This window comes from Mustela nivalis, assembly GCF_964662115.1.
Source record: "Mustela nivalis genome assembly, contig: HAP1_SCAFFOLD_686, whole genome shotgun sequence".
In the NCBI taxonomy this organism is placed as follows: domain Eukaryota; kingdom Metazoa; phylum Chordata; class Mammalia; order Carnivora; family Mustelidae; genus Mustela; species Mustela nivalis.
In genome coordinates this window covers 157508-180008 of record NW_028135977.1, presented here as the reverse complement: position 1 = coordinate 180008, position 22501 = coordinate 157508, and positions in this window count along the sequence as shown.

The following is a 22501-nucleotide window of genomic DNA, read 5'->3' as shown; positions in this document are numbered from 1 at the left end:
TTCTGGGGATCTAATGTACAGCATGATGATCATAGTTAATAAAATATACATGCTTTTTTTATTGTGCTTCCCTTTATTAAACTTTGCATATATCACATTCTTACAAGTTGAAAGTTTATAGCAATCTTGTATAAAATAGGTCTGCTGCCACCATTTTTCTAACACCATTTGTTCATTTTGTGTCTCTCTGTCACATGTTGGTAATTCTTGCAATATTTCAAGTTTTTTCATTATTATTGTATTTGTTATGGTGATCTGTGGTCAGTATTTATGACCCACTGAAAACTCAGAACTAGTTTACTTAAGGTATATACATTGTTTTTCTTTAAAGACATAATGCTTTTGAACAGTACAGTATAGTGTTTATTTTTTATATGCACTGGGAAACATAATTTTTTATTTGCACTGGGAAACCAAAAAATAATAATAATGATTTGACTTAGTTTATTGAAATAATCACTTTATTGAGGCGGTCTGGAACAAAACCCACAAGACCTCTGAAGTTTATCTCTACTGTACTATATACATAAAAGTTGCTAAGAGAGTAGATCTTCAAATTCCTTACAATACATGCATAAAAAACAGAGGCAACTATATGAGATAGTAGATGTATTAACATTTTTATGTAGATTATATTGCAATGCAGATGTATACCAATTTATCAAATGGTACAAAATTTACACAATGTTAAAAGTTTGCAGTGTTATAAGAAATCATTTCTTAAATTTACAAATTATAATATGTCAATTATTTTTCAATAAAGCTGGAAATAACCTTTTGTAGAATTAATCTATTTTTCAAAAGAGGAAGTAAGGAAGTAGAAACTGCAACTAACTCTGAAATAATAGAATACAAAATCCATTTTAGTTATATACACTGTGACAAACACTATTAGTTAGTTTACAATGAAGGAATACTTATGAAGCATGAAGGATGGTCTATAAATAAGGCTGAAAGAGCTCAGTTTTAAGGTTTAAATTTAAAATCTTCTTTTGAAATACTAAACTGACCACCCAGTTTTCCAAACATAAATGTCTTAACTGCATGAATTTATTTCATACAACTCTATAATCTAGTTTCATAAGAAAGCAGCATGCAAATTTTGAATAAGACAGACTCGCTTAAGTTTCTTTATGTTCAACAGTAAAGGATACTTCCCTAAAAATAAATAGAAGAAAAATCAGCATATTTATTATGATAATTATTATTCATAATAAGATTCATATTGAATTAAGGAATATATAGCCTCAGAGGCGGTAAAGTAAAATGAAATTTATTTTGGTAAATGTGTCTATGAATAGTCAATACAATGCCTCAATATAAATGAATATTATCATTTTGAACAATTTAATTACTATTATTAGAATTATTATAAGTATAAAAATAGCTATCATTTTAGCATGGAATATGAGACTCTCATGCTCCATGCTTCATTACATCCACACAACAATTCTGCATAATAAGTATTATCATCACCATTTCATGGGTGAAAAAACTGAGGCTAACACATTTAGATAACTGGTTTATGATTACATGGCTAGTAAAGATGCATCACACTAATTTAGGCTTTATGATTTCAGAATTGTACTCTTTCCACTGCACATTCTATTACTCTATTACTTGGCTTGTTTTCATTTAGTTCTTTAATTTTATTCATGTGGTGATGGCTTAAAGCTTCATTTAAAGGAAGCTTAAAAAAATTCATTTAACCAAAAGCTCCCAAGAATTAAAAATGTCATGGAGCTAATGTAGACATGGATATCATTAGTTAATGGGTAACCATATATTTTCCACTCTAGTGAGATAAAAATCAGAGTGTTTTTCTAAGTTTTAGTCTCTGAGTATTAAAAAGGACTTTGTTAAAATAGAAATATTTAGACAAAGGTCATCAAAAGTCTGCATCAGGTCACCTTAAGATAAATATTAGAAAACTGAGGAAACAAATGGAGATTCGAACACTGAGCTATGATATAATGAATGGTTTAAAGTATTTAGTAGAATATAGAAAAGCTCTTTAAAGCCTGGCCTTAGCCTAGCATTGCAGCTTCTGGGATATCTGTCTATCTATCATCTATCTATCTATCTATCTATTTAGATATAAATTTGAAAATTTTTTAACTTAAAGATTTTGAGAAATAGAACATAATCAGCACCATAGAAGATCTGTTTATGATAACAACCTAGCCCCTTCTCCCAGTTTGTTAATATTCTCTCTTATTTAATGTAACATTGTGCAAATAGACCACTGCTGATCTGCCGTTATGAATGAAATAACTATAATCATCTGTTTTCATATCCTGGTGAAAATATTCATTTAATTCAATGTTGTATTTCCAGGAATGGACCAAATTTTTTTTTAATTTTTAAGTTTTCTAAATATTGTCCAACCTACCTCAAATGTTTTTATTATGGGCACTGTCATTCTTTCACATTCTTGCAAGACATTTTTACTGTTTCCCAATATGGTAAGTGTGTAATAGTATGCCATTCTAGGTTTTAATTTATTTTTAATTTAATTTAATTTAATTCCAGATTCCTAATAAAGATAAACAGTTTTTACCTATGAGTGGCCATTTGGATTACCCTTTCTGTAAAGTACATGCTCCAATCTTTTGATATCTTAACATTGTGTCATACTGACTTCTTTAATAATAGATTTCCTGAATGAACTTTTAGCTGTGTAGGTCTTCTCTATTTTATTTTGAACTTGCTTTCATTTCAAAAACTTTATATTTATTTTCATAATCTGCTTTTATTTTGCTTTGTCTATTATCTATCTATTTATTTATTTATTTGCAAGCAAGAGAGAGCGAGCGAGTGAGAGCACAGGGAGGGATAGAAAAAGAAGGGAAAAGAATCTTAAGCAGGCTCCAGGCTCAGCACAGAGCCCAACTCTGGGCTCTATTTCACAAGCCTGACATCATGACCTGAGCCAAAATGAAAGAAATAAAATAAAATTAAGGTGTTAAAAAAAAGGAAAAAGAATTGGAGGTTTAATTAAGTGAGCCACCCAGGCACCCCTGTGGTATCTTAAATTGGCTGTCATATCTTTAAAGTTCTAGAGTATCCATTTGGTTCACTTATAAAATCTTTCTCAATATCATTTTTTAGTTTCAGTTTTTTGTTCAATTTGCTTCCCCTCTCATTTCTTTGAGCAGAGTAATCAAGCCATTTTACAATATTTATTGATCATTTTAGTATCATACTTAATCCCATTTTGTCTATCAAATCTTGTTAATGGTTTTTCTTTGTGTGCTTTGTTACATTTTGGTATGTTCAAGACATTATATTTGAAACTCTTATTGAGTAGGAATAATTAAGAGCTATAATAATGGTATGGTCCTCCTTGGCAGGATTTTCTCTTATATCTGAGACTTTACAAGACAATCATACTCCAAATTCAGTGGTTGACTTTCTCAGTTTACACAGAAGGCAAGGTAGGCTCTAGTCTTATTTCTGCTTCTCCTTGTGCTTTGGGGTTCTCAACTTAAATTTGGGTTGTACCAAAGTCCTCAAATTTGATTGCTGCTGGATTTTGAATTTTTTTTCTCTAGTATCAAGTGTCTATTAAAAACACAGCTCAGTGTGTTTCAGCAGTTTCTAATGCTCTCATAGCTAAAATGGCTTCAGGGCATATATCTCTAGGCTCTCATTGTGTTTCGTATTGGCCCAGTAATCCCTCACTTATTTTTATAATCATTCTGATATTTTTAACTTTAAAAGCTATTTTGTCTGGATTTTTAAGTTGGCTTAAGTAGGAGTTTTTAGATCACCATTACTAGAAGCAACAACAAATATACATGAAAATATCTGCAGTAGTTTATCACATCTTTATGGCTTTGAACTTCCATAAGCCGAGGCATCCTTCTCTAATCACTTAGGCAAACTCCAAGTTACCCTTTAAAACAACACAAGAATTGCTTCATTTAAGAACATGTTCAGGGATGACTCTTCCCCACTGTCCTTACCAACATTCCCACACACTCTTTGCTACCCACACCTTGTTTATGAACTTTCATTAGGTATATCAGCGGGACCAGAATTTTGCTCTATTGTATTTTTGTCCTTTAGAGCTTTAATTAAATATGAATTCCATAGAAAGTCTGTCCCTTTTCTTTCAAACCTGGGTTAGTTATTTCTTCTCATTCTTTGTCAGAAGTTACTTTATTAGAGAAACGTATGGCTCTATTGTGACTTTGGAGCCTTTACAGTTTTTTGACTGAAAAAATCACCGATCCCTGAGATTTTTACGCAGCTTCCTGGCTGAAATTATTCAGAAATCTGTTCAAAACAGACTTTTTCAGGGAGGCCCTTTCGGACCACTCAGTTACAAAACCTCTTCTCAATCACTGCTCTTATTAAAATGTGCTTATTTAGTTCAAATATGCATCACTATTAAAGAAAAACCAGTACGATTTTTTTCTTTTTAAAGTTGGCTTACCTATTATCTATCTCTCCCATTAAAATGATTCCTCTGGGCTGGGGTTTTGTTGTGCTCATCTTAGGCCAGGCACTCAATAAATTGTCTCTGAATGATTGAATTGTTTGACTCCCTTGCTAGATTCTCAACTTCATGAGGCCAAGGATTGTTCTATTCAGTCCTTTAACCTCAATGTCTGTTATATTGCAGTCACTTATGTGACTAATGGGAAAAATCACAGAAAGAAGAGTTAAAACTACAGAAAAACCCCGTAGGTTCAATAACACAAAGCTTTCTAAAATTATTTAGCCAAGGAATTGAATACTGGCTGCACTTTTGATTTTTTTTAAATGGTATTGAATTTAATTTAAATGGAAATACTTGAATGGTAGAATAATAAAAAAAATTATAAAAGCAACTTGCTCCTTTATGTAAGAATTATATAGGGCATCTCTTCTAGAAGCAAAATTTTCAAATGTCAAACATCTGAAAGCATAGAAGGAGAAGTAAGAGTGTGAATTGTACTTCAATGCTCTTTTCTTTATATTCAGCAATCAGCTTCATTCACACCTTTCCAATTTTTTCAACTCTTTTTACAAAGCCTTCAGAGGAGTTACTGCTGATGACAACCATCACAGCCTAACAGGAGAAATTTTATGAAGAAAAATAATAGCGTGTTTTTCCCAAATTGTTAAGGATATGGTGAAGCTCTGTCGGATTCAAAGGAGGAATGTGCAATTCCATGCTATATATAATAATAACTTATTTTAATAATGGCTTTGCAATTTTTCAGATATATCCATTTACTGAAAGCACTATCAAATAAACAAAAGCAAACAAATTAACAGGGGTTCGAGACAGGAATTATCTAATCTAAAAATAGCACATGTTCACAGAATACACAACACATATCCCAAGTACTACTATAGGTTTCAAGTAATAGTCAAAACAATAGTAAACCTGATTCAGACCCTACAAGACAAATCATAAATGGGATCTTAACTGTAAATCCTTATCTTTAGATCAAAGCGGGTAATTGGGTGCTGAAGATACATTATAGAACTAATATGTTATAGAACTCCTCTGAAATGAGTCATTTATTCCATCACTTTTCCTGCACAGCTGCTGACCCATGTTTTGGTTCCTGGAAATAGCTGCTACCCTGTCATACTTCTTTAAAGCACATATATTGATAACTCTACTCACTCCTCCATTCCTCTGTGACTGTCACTGTGTTAAAATGTGGAGTCAGCTGACTCACTTGTGGTGGTAATAAAGTAGGTGAGTTTGCAAAGTATTTTGTTATTTCTAAAAATGCAAACCAAATTACATTGAAATCATAAGCGGTGTTCCAGGGAGAGCTGTAGGATGTGGTTTCTTGTGTAATCCACAGAGATTAGCTCCAACACATATTTAAACTCTCCTCTAGGAGCAACCTTAGTGGTAAAGCAAGAAGATAAACAGATGTATACACACCCTGGCACAAAAGTATCACTTATGTTTGGCTTCCTAGTCTCCTCGTGTTACTTATTTATCTTAACGTCTCTCTGAAATCAGGGAACACAGAATCTCAATCAGTTGACATTTTTCTACTGAATTACCCAATAGTCGGATCATACCCCTAAGACTTTTTAAAATTATTTCACTCATAATCCCAAATCTGCTTTGCCTCCTCAGCTCAGTACACTGTAATTTGATTTCAAAATGAGGACGGTTGTCAGTAATGCCACATTCATTAATCTATTTTACAATTCCATGTACTTAGAACTATGAAAATATGTTAATAACATCCATTCCAATAAGCCACCCTACATTTATTATCATGAAACAAGACCTCAAGAAAGAGAATTCAAAATCATCCATGTATTTGCAATTTATTGCAATAAAGCCTTTATCAATAGACTTCCCTGTGCACATGGTGGTCAAATTGCTGGTGAAAACCAGCCAGATCTATTACAAGCTTTCTCATGGCTTCTAGGTAATCCAAGTGAGCCTTTATTGATACTGGGAAGGGATAAAGCAGGGAAGGGATAAACAGTGATGTAAGAATTTGCTGGACAAAAGTAATGACTCTCATTACAGAGTGAGTATTTTAAAGCAAAAGAGCCTGTTGGGAATATTGTTTTATAAAATAGTGGTTTTTTATTAACTTTTTAAAATTCAATTAGTTAACATATAGTGTACCATTAGTTTCAAATGTAGATTTCAGTTATTCATCCATAGCATATAATAGCTAATGCTCAGTACTTACTGTTATAGCTTCTTGAAAGCAGAATTTTAACCCACTGAGCCACTAAGGCGCCCTTGAAAGCAGAAATTTAGATCATATTTTCTGATTACTTCCATGAAGTACAACACTTTCCTGCTAGCAACCTTCAAAACATACTGTTTGTTAGAGGAATTTCTTTAATAATAAATAAATAGGAATTTATTTAAATTTATAAATATATAAAATAAATAGGAATTTATTTAAATTTATTTAAATATTGCACACTGTTTCATTGTTCATAAATAAGGTGATGATATTATAGCCATTAGTTGGTAGCACTGATACATCACTTTCTTTTTACTTCTCAGTGCATTTTCTTTACACAAAATAGATATATATTTTAAAAGAATCTGAATCTGTGGCAAACTTTTAAAACCCCTATACAGTAAAGTTTATCATTTTAAGTAATCTCAATTATCTTCCTCAATTGTGATAGTATATCCTTCAATCTAGGCCAGATATTGTATGAGGGATTTGAAGAGACATACTTTTCTAAATTTCACTTTTCTCATCTGCAAAATGCTGATCATGATCCTACAATAAAATACACTTACTATTTTTTGATGAAAATTTATTTATTTATTTTAAGATTTTATTTATTTATCAGAGAGAGTGGGCGAGAGAGCAAGCACAGGCAGACAGAATGGCAGGCAGAGGCAGAGGGAGAAGCAGGCTCTCGGCCAAGCAAGGAGCCCAATGTGGGACTCGATCCCAGGATGCTGGGATCATGACCTGAGCCAAAGGCAGCTGCTTAACCAACTGAGCTGCCCAGGCGTCCCTTTTGATGAAAATTTAATCTGTATAAACAATATATTTGCTGTAATGCGTGGTTCATGGAAAACATCTTATTTAATTATAAGCAACAACAGTATTAGAAATTAAGTAAATGTGTCTATAATATTTAAAGTTTTAACACATAATTCCAGTGCTTTGCCTTATTTTCTCAAATCCCTTTACCACTTTCACTGACAGAGTCAAAAGTACTTTTTCTACTAGTAGCCAGCTCTTTGTCTTTTGTCAGAAAGATGCCCTTGTGAATTATTTATAATAGAGATATTAGCAATAATAATAATAATAATAATAATAATAATAAATAGCAATGAAAATGTTAAAAAAAGTTTTCTTAACTAATTAGGGTTCTTAGACATCAATTAGAGAAACCACCTCTGGCAAGCAAACTAATCTGCAAGACATTCCCAGAATTAACAAGTCAGTCAGATACAGGGTTGTCCGTAGACTGAAAGGTGAAGCAAAAGGACTAGGTTTGGAAAATAGGTAAGGACAGTGAAAAAAATGATCAAATTTTTGGGCAAAATAAATTCTTAGGTGTCCTTTCAATGGAGTCCTGGGCATTATGTAGCAGAAACTCTGGAGATTATCTCAATCCATTGGAGTCACCCTGTTTACTAGCTTGCTATTGACAAAGTTATTTACAAACTGTAGAGCAAGAGGTTATAATGTAGAAAACTGATGGTAATGCACAAGATTCTTGTTAACAATAATGCAAGTTAGTGATATTTCATTAGAAAACATAAATTCTATAACCCAAATTATGGGCCCAGAGCACTTCTGCTGCACAACTCTGCTTATATCCCAAATAACCATGTGAACTAGTTTTAATATCTGCTTCTTATTAATTTTTGAATAAAAATTCTTGACACAAGTATTTTATAATTGTGTGATAATCATGCATTTAATTTCTTGGAGAACAAAACACACTTTAGCGTAACTATGTTCGTTCACAGAACCAGCCTTGATAACACACTTCTATATGTTAGAAATGATATAATAAATGTAGAATATTGGGCACTCGTTTGGTATTCTTTGCCATGTTTTGCACTATCTAAAAAGAGATCAGTGAACTTGGACTGGAGTTAGTAGACATGGAAGAAAATAAAATATTACAGAGAGGAATACTCTGTGGTCCACAACCTAAACGGGCTGGGATTCCCATCATTTGGATCCCTGTAGCTTTACAAAAGTCAATTAAATTTTTGTATCTCCTATTAAAGTGGATTCCCCAGTACTTTTTCAAACATCTCTTGTAAAGTATTGTTTCCCAGAAAAAAAGGGATTTTGCACATGTATCTGCCTTTGTTTCTGGTCATTATCTCAGTCAGGATCCTGGGATCGAGCTCCATATCGGGCTTTTTGCTCATTAGGGAGCCCCACTCATGCTCTCTCTCTCTCTCAAATAAATAAATACAATCTTTAATTTTTTAATTAAAAATAAGATAAATAAAATAAAATAAAATGTCTGGTCTTACTGCCCCATTTAGCTCCTTTTTTTTTTTTGAGTTGTATTTAAAGCAGCATGAGAGAACATGAGGCTCTCAAACTTAAAAAAAAAAAAAGGAAAAAATTGAGTTTTGTTAGGATTTAAGATCTTCTCTTCTAGAAAAAACGTTGGCTTTGTTAACATGTGAAAATTAACAAAAGATAATAAGATAGAATCTAATAATTTTTGTAGAAATTAAAAATTTCCTCCAACACAATTACATACAGACCCATTAAGTAAATTCATTCCAATGTCCGAAACCAACCTTTTCTAATACTAATGCATCTGTGTAAACAGAGTCAACCCAAGGAATAAATAAATATTATTATTTTTTTCCTGTCTCTTCCACAGTCACATCTGGGTATATTGGTAGCAAGCCAATTATCTATCTTATAAGACATGATATCATAAGGAAGGGTATTCTGTCCATTTGGAACAACTGAAAATCATTGTAATTTTATCTTGGTGCAGTAACTTGATATGGCACAGTGTGGGTTATGAATATATTTTCTTTTTTTTTACTGGGAAGAAGAGATTATAGAGATATTGGTTATCCAAGAGAGACTGACAGGTGTTGATAGTTGCCAGGTCAATATCCATTTACTTTTTCCTTGAATCTCAGAAAGCACTGAGGGATTGACAACAAGGAAACTTAAAACAACATCAAATATTTTATTGTCTCTTTTCTATTTATAATGTAACCACATGACAAAGTATCAGTCGTACAATATATCATTCCCTTTACCTCTATCTTTCTGCCAGAAATGTGGGCTTAATAGTGAGAACTCCAACAGCAATTTTTGCAACTGTGAATAAAAAGCCATGAAAACCTCTAAGATAGTTCACTTCACTTTCTTAAGACGCTGAACCAACACCAGAAATCCCTCTCTGTATCTTCTTGTTAAATGAAAAAATATGGTTAAACCACTTTTGAAAGTCTACTACATACAGCAAAATGTAAATCTTAATTGAAATATGTCCTCTCAGCTGTGCTTAAGCAACTGAGTCCTGAGCTTTTCAGGTTTTCAGTCTGAAAGAGTACACCTCTGGTGCTCAGAAAGGGAAGAGAAAGGACACCCTGTTCTCCATATAAATTAAAGAAGAGAAATCTGTGCATTTAAGTGGGCCATATAAAATTTATCAAGCAATTATCTCCTAACTCCTTCCTATCCAAATTACCTGATATGCTCTCCCTACTCCTTTATTCCACGTTACTGCCTTGTCCGGGATTCTGTATCACATCACAACATGTCTTCTGTTATTTCCTTCTTGCAAGCTAGTTTTGTTTTCTCCATCTAAAAAAATCAACAATCATTGTGTATTTCAATTCCCATTTTCCTCAAATGCATTGATTCTTCTTATCTATTACTCTTTTCTCATACTCAGTGTCTTTGTCTTTATGAGGTTTGTACTTTGCTTTTCCCCATCCTTTACTGCCATTATATAATCAAATCTAATAACTTCTTAGAGAAAGTTAAAAATTCCTGCATAGCCACACGTGAACACAAAGTCACTGATTTTTAGCAAACCTATAAGATAGTCAGACATCCATTCAATTTCTTTTTTTTAAAGATTTTATTTATTTATTTGACAGAGAGAGATGACAAGCAGGCAGAGAGGCAGGCAGAGAGAGAGGAGGAAGCAGGCTCCCTGCTGAGTAGAGAGCCCGACTTGGGGCTCGGTCCCAGGACCCTGGGATCATGACCTGAGCTGAAGACAGTGGCTTAACCCACTGAGCCACCCAGGCGTCCCTCCATTCAATTTCTTAACTGAGTCTCAAATGCATCCTGAGTTCTAACCTAAACCTAAGTTCTACTTCTTACGCGTTGTTCTATGACCAAATCCTTTCAGTTCAGTATTTTGTAACATTTAAATATTAATCAATTGATGCTTTGTCTGTGTATTTCTATGATAATAATTTGAATACTGTAGATTTATTGTTATATTTATAGATTTATAATCAAAGTTTCATCAGTTGAAGTTTTTGGAAATTTCAGATATAATGATTAACCTAAAATGATACTGCCTCAAATCCCTCTGATATCAAGGCCCAACACTTGATTATAGCCAAACCTGTGGTGGATAGTTCCATGGGAAATTGCAGTTACTTAACACTGATAGCATCTCATGTTCTCTCTCTCATTTTAGAATGTCTCCAACACAACCCAAAAGTGTAGGAGAGTTAATGTCCTCTGAGGACAGCTTTCAGTGAAGTGGAAATAAGAGCCATAGATAAAATTGTCAGTTTTCAGGTCTTCATGAGGACAACTTAAAGAAGTTTCTCAGGACCTTTCAGTAAAAGCAAGCCTTCATTTTCTATCCACAACAATTATATCAACAATGCACCTCTTTGACAAAGTTGTTTCTTCACTGTATCACTTTCCCATTCTTTTCTACCTTGGATAATCTCCCAGATAAACTAACAGTACTCAAATCCTTTGTCCTACTCTTTGCTCTCAGGATAAATGGAGCCAAAAGACTTAGATTAATATCAAGTTCTGAATGGGATCTTAGAGCTATTTCTGTCCAGATTTTCATAAACATAGGGACCTTTGAATTATCAGGCTATAAATAAGTTCTAAATGGAGGGGGCAAAAGCAAAAAGTAGAAATTTTTATGTTTGATTTTTAATCATGATTAAAAATAATGTTAGTACATTATAAAAGTGTGGATCTTTGTAAAACAATGTCATAATGTAAGAAATAGGTTGCATAGTCCTTTTGAGAATATGAAACCAAGTGTTCAGGTGCCATCTAATTTCTTGTTTAATCCAGAACTTTGGTGTGCATTATCTTGAGGAATAGAATTTTGAAGTCCAGATAGACTAACAGAAAACTGACCCAAATGTGTGTGTTTATATTTCTGCTTTTGTTGTAAAAATCAAAGTGTGATTGCTGGTTTAAAATGGTAAAACTAATAATGTTCATGGACTCTATTATAAATTTTCTAATTGTATGGGAAGAATCCAAGAAACATATAATTAATTGATTTGCAAATCCTCAAAGAGCTACAGGATCAGGTAGTGGTATGTTCTGATTCAATAGCATCATAATGCAGCATTTTATATGTGTGGCTAATGGATATTTTCATGAATGTTTGCTAGCTAGTCAGCCAATACAGAGAAATATTAGGTAGGGTAATTACTCACAGTTGTGTTTAATAAAATGAGAGAAAATTATCAAATGACACTAATAATAATAATCCTATAGCAGGCTAAATAATTCAATGATAATTACAAGTATTAATCTAGCTTTCTTCCCTGATTATGACTCTTCTCTCCTTTATCATAATGGGAGTAGCAGATTGTCTGCAATGAATTGTGAAAACCCAGCAGTGACTTTGGCAGTGAAGGCCTCCCATCAATTTTGATAGGTTAAAATGATTCTGGATGGTCTTGAGCAAATGTGTCAATTTTTTTTTTCTGTGTGTGTAATAAAAGAAAGAAGCAATAGTAAATTCTTGCTGTTATTCCATGGAGCCAATAAAATCATACTGCCAACAAGAGGCTGTTGACACCGTAAGTGAGGTTAAACTGTCTTGAAATACTAGGCCTCGAAATAAAATTCCAATATTTCCCATAACCTCTTTTTTTTTAAAGAAAAAAACAAAACAAAACAAAGAAACTATACTGCTTACATTTAGGGCCCTGCTGTTGTGTAACTATTTTTGAACATGTCTACTGTAAGTGTATATATATATATTTTTTTTTCTGTGCAATGAATTCATTTAGAGATAAATTTAGATTGCAAATTATTTGGGGGGAGGCATGGTATTTGTGGCTAGTCTTACAAGTAAAAAGGACTAAAAGAAAGAAGAAAAACATTTTTTATTACAGCATATTTACATCTGTCCAAAGTACTTATTTATTATCATACTGACTAATGTATAATACTGTACACAAAGAAAGAAGTTAAATGAGTTATAATTCAGTCGAAGTATAGCTGGCCATTTTAAAACTTACCACTGAATCTTTCTGGTATGAAATGTGATATCTGGCAATCTGGTCCAGTTCATTACATCAGGTCATTTGTATGTTCTTATTACCATTTTGATAGCATAGCACATTTTATAACCCAGACATTTTACAATGGAACTATGATGCATGTATTTTCAAAAGTATAGACATACATGAAGCTATGAGGTCAAAAAAGATGAATGTCCGTAGTACCATATAGACTCAACAAATAAAAATGTCCAAGGCTCTGAGTGAGATTTATGAATATTGTATAAGATTAGGCCAACATGTGGTTTTGATATAAATCATCTGTTCTTAAATTAGAATTACAATCGTTGAGTACAGTGTTGAAAATGGCAGATAGATTTTAGCTATCTTTGCTCAGTAGGGAAAATGGAAAAATGTTTAGTTTGGTCAGATTTTCACTTAACTTCTGAAAAATCTTACGTTTGAGAGAACCCTTCTGAAATAAGAATCCTTAAAGACATAACCCCTTTGGCACAAGTTTTCAAGAAACTTGTTGGATGTTGTAGACAATTATATGGCACACGTACTGTTCTAGATGTTTCATGCCAATAATATGTAAGCCATACCAAGGCTACATATACATATAGAGATGTTCCTCAGCTTACAAGGGGGCTATGTACAGAGAAACACATAAAAAACTGAAAATGCATTTAATACCCCTAAACTATCAAATATCATAGCTTACCTTAAGCTTATTTCAACATACTCAGAACACTTACATTTGCCTGCATTTGGGCAAAATCATCTTAAGCAAAGCCTATTTTATAACAAAGTATCAAATATCACATGCAATTTATTAAATATTACACTAAAAAAAAGAAGAATGGTTATATATAGAATGGTTGTAAGAATATCAGGTGTTCACCCCTGTAATCTTCTAGCTGACTGGGAGCTGTGGCTCACTGCCCCTGCCCAGCATCACAAGACGGCACCATACCACATGTCACTGGCCCTTTTTATAAAGACCCAAATTCAAAATTCAAAGTACAGTTTCTACTGAATCACTTTCACTTTCACATCTTTGCCAAATATATTGTAAGTTGAATCATTGTAAATCAGGAGCCATCTTATTTGAAAGTTAAATCACAGTCACCCATATACACACAAAAAAAGGCCTTCATGTAGGGCCATCTATGTATCTCTAAACAACATAGCATGACCTATCAACAGCAAAAAATGGATGTGAAGGGGACAATTGCTTTGCGTCAGTACTCTGAGCAGTAACATACATGGCCTTACTCACCTAGCAGAACTCCAGAGCTAGCTGATGGCAAGGAATTTTACAAATGTTTGCTGAACAGCTTAAGCACTATTATTTTTAAATTAGTGTGCATATCTGTTTTCTAAAGATATGTTAATTTATTTTATTGACTTATTACAAAACCAAATAATTTCCTCTTATTTAAGTGTCAGGTAAATAGAATTCTTTTTAATTTAAATCAAATGGCTTTTTTAGGGAAAATATACTAAAAATTCTGAAACTTGTATTGCTTATGAATCTTTTATTGGAATCCTTATCAAGTTGTATTTTTCAAGTTTTTCCTAAATAATCTTCAATGAATTGAAAATATTTTTTGGATTTTATTCAAGGCTATTAACTCACAATTTCACTTTGTTCAATATAGTGCTAAACGTTCAACCAAAACGTTGTGTCTTTTTTTTTTTCACTACCACATCCTCCATCTACTGACTGGATTCTCTCCCCAACTAGCACATATATACCATTGTCTATCTTTAGGATAAGTAAGGGTCATCTTTTGTCTTTATTCTATTCCTCGCATGCTTCTGAACTTGTTGAATTTTAATATAGTCACACCATAAGCATCACATATTTGATTCCCCTTTCAATAGTAAACAGTGCACAACCAGAGCATACCTTCAAAGCTATCAATAGACTTACTCTGATATACTATTTTTGTATTTTTGTAAATTAAAATAATTAAATTATAGAACAAGAGTTTCAGGTGGTAGGTGTTGTAAGTTTTACCCAAACTGACTTTTGTCAAACTCGTTTTTGTCATCATATATGACAAGTAGTTTTCTCACGTTTGTTTTTAGAATATCCTTGTATAATGAATATTTACACTGATATCTAGTATAAAAATCTTGCAATTTATTTTAGAAACATTAAGATATTGAAAATCAATCTATTTCTTTGATTCATTAAAGACATTTTTGGCTTGTTTCCAGTACTTTCTTACTGGTTAAAAAATGAATTTGAAGTAGTCTGAATTTCATTATTATATGGCACTTTCCCTTTGATGAATACAAAGACGATATTCTCTATTAGCTATCTGAGAAGAATTTGTTTTTTTAATTTTATTTATTTGTGAGTGAGAGAGAGCACAAGCAGGGGGAGCAGCAGGGGGAGGGAGAAGCAAACTCCCGGCTAAGCAGGGATTCTGTTGCAGAACTGAGTCCCAGGACCCTAAGATCATGACCTGAGCTAAAGGCTCAGGCGTTTAACTGACTGAGCCACCCAGGTGTCCCAATCTGAGAAGAGTTCTGTATGTTATTCCTATTAATATGCAGTTTAAAGTCTAGGTGATTAACTTAATATTTTAGTGGCTATTACATAGATAGCACTATGTTCCAGGCAGAGAGTAAGAAAGAAATAGTAAATCAACCATATTCTATGCATTCTAAATGAAAATAATTAATCAATCATAATAAATCCTTCTATTTATGGAATATCAACTTATAAGCTTTCCTCCATATGAACAATGCCAAATACCAGAATAAAGGGTCATCTAATACAAATAAAGGATAGAATTAAAGAATTCTGGTAAGCCATTTAATTTTGAAAAATGGTGCTATATTGTTGCTGAGTTGTGGTTTTCAGTTACATAATATCTGATAAGTGTAGAAGTAACATGAGTGTTACGTGAGATGAGAAATGGTTTATAATTAAGATAGTTTTAAAAGTACAGATAAATACAAATTTGTAAACATAGCATTATGGAGGAATAAAAATAAATGATAGCTACACACTCTAAAGTGAATAAATCTTGGAAAGTTAATAGAGAAGTAAAACAAGGGCAGTGCAAAAAGTATGGTACATTTTTATGAAGTTCAAACAAATTCTGTGAAACCATAGATGGACTTAAAGATACTATTATGTATCAAATATTGTAAAAATTAAGCAAGGAAATAGAAAACATAAAATAACCAAAGCATACAAACTTGGGTAGATACAATAGGTGTGATCATGTTCTACTTCAAAAAGAGATGAGTTAATAGATAAATAGAAGTAACTAGACTTTTTAGAAGTTAATAAAACTTTGCCTGTTATTTCTTAGTAATATAAAATATATGGTATTCTAACAAAAACGTTTATCTTAAAAATATTTAAAAATAAATTTCAGGCTACTCATAAGGTTATATTTACTTTTCCACTGAAGGAAAAGCTGGTTGTTGTAGTTGTTTGTTTGTTTTAATCTCCTCCGAGTTTTTATTATTATAATGTGGAATAAGGAATGTTAGATTGAAAAGTGAATTATTTTATAGACAAAATCATTACTTGATTCACCTCCTGGTACAGCAGATGGAACTCCTGAAAATATGCCCTTTTGCCTTACAGAAGAGTAACAGTTATGCTTACTTCTGAAACATACTTGGTGGTGGCCCCAAATAGAGACACCATAGTAAACATTTTGAATATTTGCAATTAATTTTTATAGTCATAGGGCTCCAAAAGGCACTGCTGGTATCTTAGCAGGTATTTCAATAAAGCTAAAAGTTGCCTGACTGTTTAAAAATATTAACAAGGCACAAAACGGCAGAAGTATTGTCCTCAGATATTATTTTTGTCCATATGCTCCTGATTCCAGACATGACAAGTTATTTTTTTAAATTTTTTTTTATAAAAGATTTTATTTATTTATGTGACAGAGATCACAAGTAGGCAGAGTCAGGCAGAGAGAGAGGAAGAAGCAGGGACCCTGCTTAGCTGAGAGCTCAATGTGGGACTCGATCCAAGGATCCTGGGATCATGACCTGAGCCGAAGGCAGAGGCTTTAACCCACTGGGCCACCCAGGCGCCCCCATGACAAGTTATTTTTGATAGATATATATACAATGTATTTTCCAGTTATAAGAAAACTGGTTCCGCTATTTTTAATCTTTTTTGAAAATTACATAATTTTTTAAATTAAAATTTTATGTTTTAATGTTTTAATTTTATTTTCTTTTTTTAAAAAGATTTTATTTATTTATTTGAAAGACGGAGATCACAAGTAGGCAGAGAGTCAGGCAGAGAGAGAGAGAGAGGGAAGCAGGCTTCCTGCGGAGCAGGGAGCCCGAAGCGGGGCTCTATCCCAGGACCCTGAGATCATGACCCAAGCCAAAGGCAGCAGCCCAAACCACTGAGCCACCCAGGCGCCCCAATATTTTACTGTTCAATATACTACTTAGAATATAAAACCTATTCCATTTGGTAAGATATTTACCATTTAAAAAATGGTAATTTTCTCATAGTGTGTTCCCCTCACATTGCTTTATTTTGAATAAAAAAAATTTCACAATAAACATAACTGATGCTTTCCTTTTGATTGTCCCTCTGTTGGTCATACTGTATATGAGCCATGACAATTAGTTTTACAAAATTTATTCATGTTTGTTGATATGTTTTATCATAACTAATTTTCCCTCCCTTATCTAGATTCCCCAGCTTTCAGACAGGTGGACACTTCAATAAACCATACCCAAGGGATGTATCAAGTACTTCTTAGACATCTCTCAGATCCTTGAGGTCTCATTTTACCTAGGGATTTGCAAAAGGTTCTGCCAGAGGCACCACTGTGACAACTGATGACCATGGTCTATCTCCTGCTAAGCTCAAGAGGTCACTGGTTTCCAAGTTTATCTATACAATTAATGCATTCCAGCAAGTTCTTTGTTTTTTAATATTAACAAACTTACTTTAAAGTTTATGTGAAGAGGCAAAGACTCACAATAGTCAACATAGTGTTGAAGGAGAACAAAGACTGAGGACTGACTTCAAAGTTTACCATAACGATGGGGCGCTTGGGTGGCTCAGTGGGTTAAGCCTCTACCTTCGGCTCAGGTCATGATCCCAGGGGCCTGGGATCGAGTCCTGCATTGGGCTCTCTGCTCAGCAGGGAGCCTGCTTCTCCTCATCTCTCTCTCTGTCTGTCTCTCTGCCTATTTGTGATCCCTCTCTGTCAAATAAATAAATAAAATCTTTTAAAAAAAGTTGACCATAACGATAATTGTAAGCAAGATATTGTAATACCACAGAAAGACTAGATTAAAGGAACCAAATATATATTATCAATTATATTTTATATTTAATATAAAAGCAAAAGCAATACAAGAGAGCAAAATACAATCTTTTAAACAAATGGTTCTGGAGTAATGGTGAAGCTAAATGTAAAAATATAAAATAAAAATAAAATAAAATAATAAAATAAAATAAATCCAGGCAGATATCATACACTCTTCACAAAAATTAACTCAGATTGGATTATAAACCTAAACATGAAACATGTAGAAGGTAATATAGAAGAAAATTTAAATGACCTTGGTTTTGGCAATAACTTTAGCTACAAAAGCACAAGCACTGAATTTTAAAATGTCTACTCTGTGAAACACAATGCCAAGAGAATGAAAAGGCAAAGCACAGACTATGAGAAAAAATTTGCAAAATACACATCTGGCAAAGGACTGTTAATCAAAAATACACAAAGACCCCTTAAAACTCAACAATGGGGGAAAAACCTGATTAAAAATGAGCCAATGACCTTAGCAGATACCTCACAAAAGAAAATATTACAGATGGCAAATAAGCATATAAAAAGATGCTTCACATCATATGTCATCAGGAAAATGCAAATTAAAACAAAAAAGAGACACCTGTACATACCCAGAATTCAGAACACTGAAAACAGAACACGAAATGTTGGTGAGGATATGGAGCAACAGGAATGTTCTTCTATGTCTATTGAGAATAAAGAATGGAAAAAAACTTGGCAGTTTCTTACAAAACTAAACATATTCTTGCCAGATGATTCAGCAGTAGCAGTTCTTGGTATTTATCCAAAGAAGATGAAATCTATACCCACAAAGAGGTCTATAGTAGTTTTATTCATAACTGACAAAAGCTTGGAAGCAACCAGGATATCATTCCACAGGTGAAAGGTCAAATAAAGTGTAGTACATGCAAACAATGGAATATTATTTAATGCTAGAGAAATGAATTACCAAGCCATGAAAAGATATGGATATAAATATTTAATAAATATTTGATTTTAGGCTTCTACCAGTCTATCAATAGTATTAGTATATTTTAACAGTGAATGCTCAGCATTCATGAATTTACCTAATAAAATATTTTGGGTTCAATATTTTAAATACTTCAACCTCTATGATTATATTCCTAATAATTTTGAATTGGGGTAAATAAACCTTAACTTTTTGTATCTTGTTTCAATATGCAAAAGAGCTCAATGAAATTTTAGAAAATAAAAATTTACAAAAAAAAAGTTTAGTTTACTATTGCCAAATAATTTAAAACTTTATCTTATATTCAAATACATATATTTTTCTAAATTGATTTATATGCTACTAAAACCAAAAACTTTTAGTTATACTAGATTTCATATCATGCCATCAATGCCAGAAAGCCATCTGTCGATGACTTGTCTTAAATAGAGTTAAGATGGGCGTTATTACAATGCAAGATGGAAACAAAGATAGTATAACAATTGAGTGTTACATAACTTTTCTGTTTAGATCAAGTTACTAATCTACAAAAGGCTTTTATCGGTGACAGACTTGGGAATTTAACAAAACTTTTAAACTAGCATGTGCGACTCATTCCTAGAAAACAACACAATCAATAACACTTTATTTAGATTAAATCATGACTATTTCTCCATTTGAATAAAAAAGGTAGCAACCCCAATAAGTTTATTGAACGTGAAAAGTTGGAATGCTGTAATGCTCCTAAGGAATCAAATGATCCAGTCATGAATTACAAAAAAAATGATATAAATACCAAAGTGTTTGTATAATTGTAATGTACAACTGCCCATTATCGTTCAATAGTGTAGGCTTGTACAAGAACTCTATAAAAGAACTCCACTTCTAAACTGTGGAAAATATGTTCCCTTTCTCCCTATATACAACTATTAAGCCATTCATTTAGCTTTTAAAATATCCACTTAATACAGGCTTTTTACTCATTTGAACCCAGCAGCAGGGTTCTATTCTTATTGCTTACATCTGAAGGATAGACTTCTAGCGTAAGAGGTAAAGCCCATAAAGGAGCCCAATAATAACAACAAAATACAGTTTAGTGATCCCTTACAATCTGCCAGCTACCTTTCTGAGAATACTTCAATTAATAAAACATATAAAATAGCTGACCACAAAGAGCTTACATTCTTTTGAAATATAATAGTGAAATAAACCAATAATAGAGGGGCACTTCGGTGGCTCAGTCCATTGAGTGACTGCCTCTGGCTTGGGTCATGATCTCAGGGTCCTGGGATGTAACTCCCCAGCAGGCTTTCTAGGCAGTGGGGTGTTTTCTTCTTCCTCTGCGCACCCTCCCAATTCTCTCTCTCTCTGTCTCAAATAAGGAAATAAACCAGTAATAGAATAATGATTGATGGTTGATGGCGATAAGTGTTACAAAGAAATACAAGAAAGGTAAAAGCCATTGGAGAATGCTGGGATGAAAGTTAATTTTATTTTGTGTTGGGTGGTTATATCTCATTTAGGAGATGTTATTTGCACAAAGACCCAGGAAGAGAAGGAGGGTGTTATACAAATATTAAAGGAAAAGATTGCTCTAGGCAGAGCAAGTAAGTATATAGACTGTGTGAATAGCTTGTCTGTTACTTTTGAGGAAAAGCAAGGAGGCCAATGAGGAGTTCATAGTGGTGGAGAGAGGAAGAACGTATTGATGTATGACCTTCTAGTACATTGAAATGCCTTCAGTTTTTATTTAATATGAAAGGGGAAGATACCAAAAGACTTTCAACAGCAGAATAAAATCATCTGACTTGATTTTTAGGTTAAGTTGCTGTACCAAAATAAATTTGCAGGGAGAAAGGAGTGCAGTATGTGTGGAAGTGGGGCTATCAATCAAGTCAATAATTCAGGAACATATGATGGTGTTTTTAGCATGCTGGGTGGTAATAGAAGTGGTGAGGTATGGTTTTTATTTTGTATATATTTTGATGGTGAATATTCCGGTGAACAGGATGGGGTATGTGCAGGACAGACAATATCAACATTTATTTTACCTGCACAAACAGAAGGGTGGAGTCTTCATTCCCTGATATGGAGAGAACTCTGAGTTCAATTGTTCTTTGTCATTAAATGGCATGGTGATGATGAGGATTTAGTCTGACAGTGAAAGAGAACAGTAAGCATAGTGTTAAGCGGTAAGACATTATAATAGATTTGAACAACAAAAAACGTTGTGTTGGATCATGTGTTTGTGTGAGTAAATAAATGAATAAAGCTTCCTGGGCTTCTGATAGAGGTAAAGAAGACTAGTATATGATCCAAAGGGGCACGGGCACCAAATGTTTATAGCAGCAATATCCACAATAGCCAAACTATGGAAAGAAACTAGATGTCTATCAACAAATGAATGGTATATATATATATATATATATATATATATATATATATATATATATATATATGATGGAATACTATGCAGCCATCAAAAGAAATGAAATCTTGCCATTTGCGATGACATGGATGGAACTAGAGGGTATTATGCTTAGCAAAATAAGTCAACAAGAGAAAGACACTATCATATGATCTCTCTGATATGAGGAACTGGAGGTGCAATATGGGTGCTTGGGGGACAGGAAAAGAGTAAATGAAACAAGATGGGATCAGGAGGGAGACAAACCATAAGAGACCCTTAATCTCACAAAACAAACTGAGAGTTTCCGGGGGGTGGGGAGGGTAGGGAGAGGGTGGTGGGGTTATGAACATTGGGGAGGGTATGTGCTGTGGTGAGTGCTGTGAAGTGTGTAAACCTGGCGATTCACAGACCTGTACCCCTGGGGCTAATAATACATTATATATTAATTTTTTAAAAAAGAGGTTTTCAGCAAAGAGTGTGTAATCAGGCATATTTTATTAAAGTAACCATGTAAAATGATGGTTGAAAATTGGAATAACAGAAAACATAAAAATTAGAGATTTTAAAAAGAGATCTGGGACAGTGTAGAGAATATAATCAATGATATTATAATAGTGTTATATGGTGACAGATGGTGGCTATATTTATAGTGATCATAGAATAATGTATGGAGATATTGAAAACCTGAAACCAATGTAACACTGAATATCACTATACTCAAATAAAAAAATAGTAAAAATAAAACATTTTATTTTAAAAAGATAAAAAGAGGGACAAGAATTTGTAAAGTGAATTTCAAAAAGCTTAAAGATGAGGCTAAGACATACTCTGAACCTTGAGGAAAACACCATTTTGAAAATTCTTCCCATTTTGAGAAAACTCAAATGAATCAATACCATAAAAGAACCCATTTTAACTGA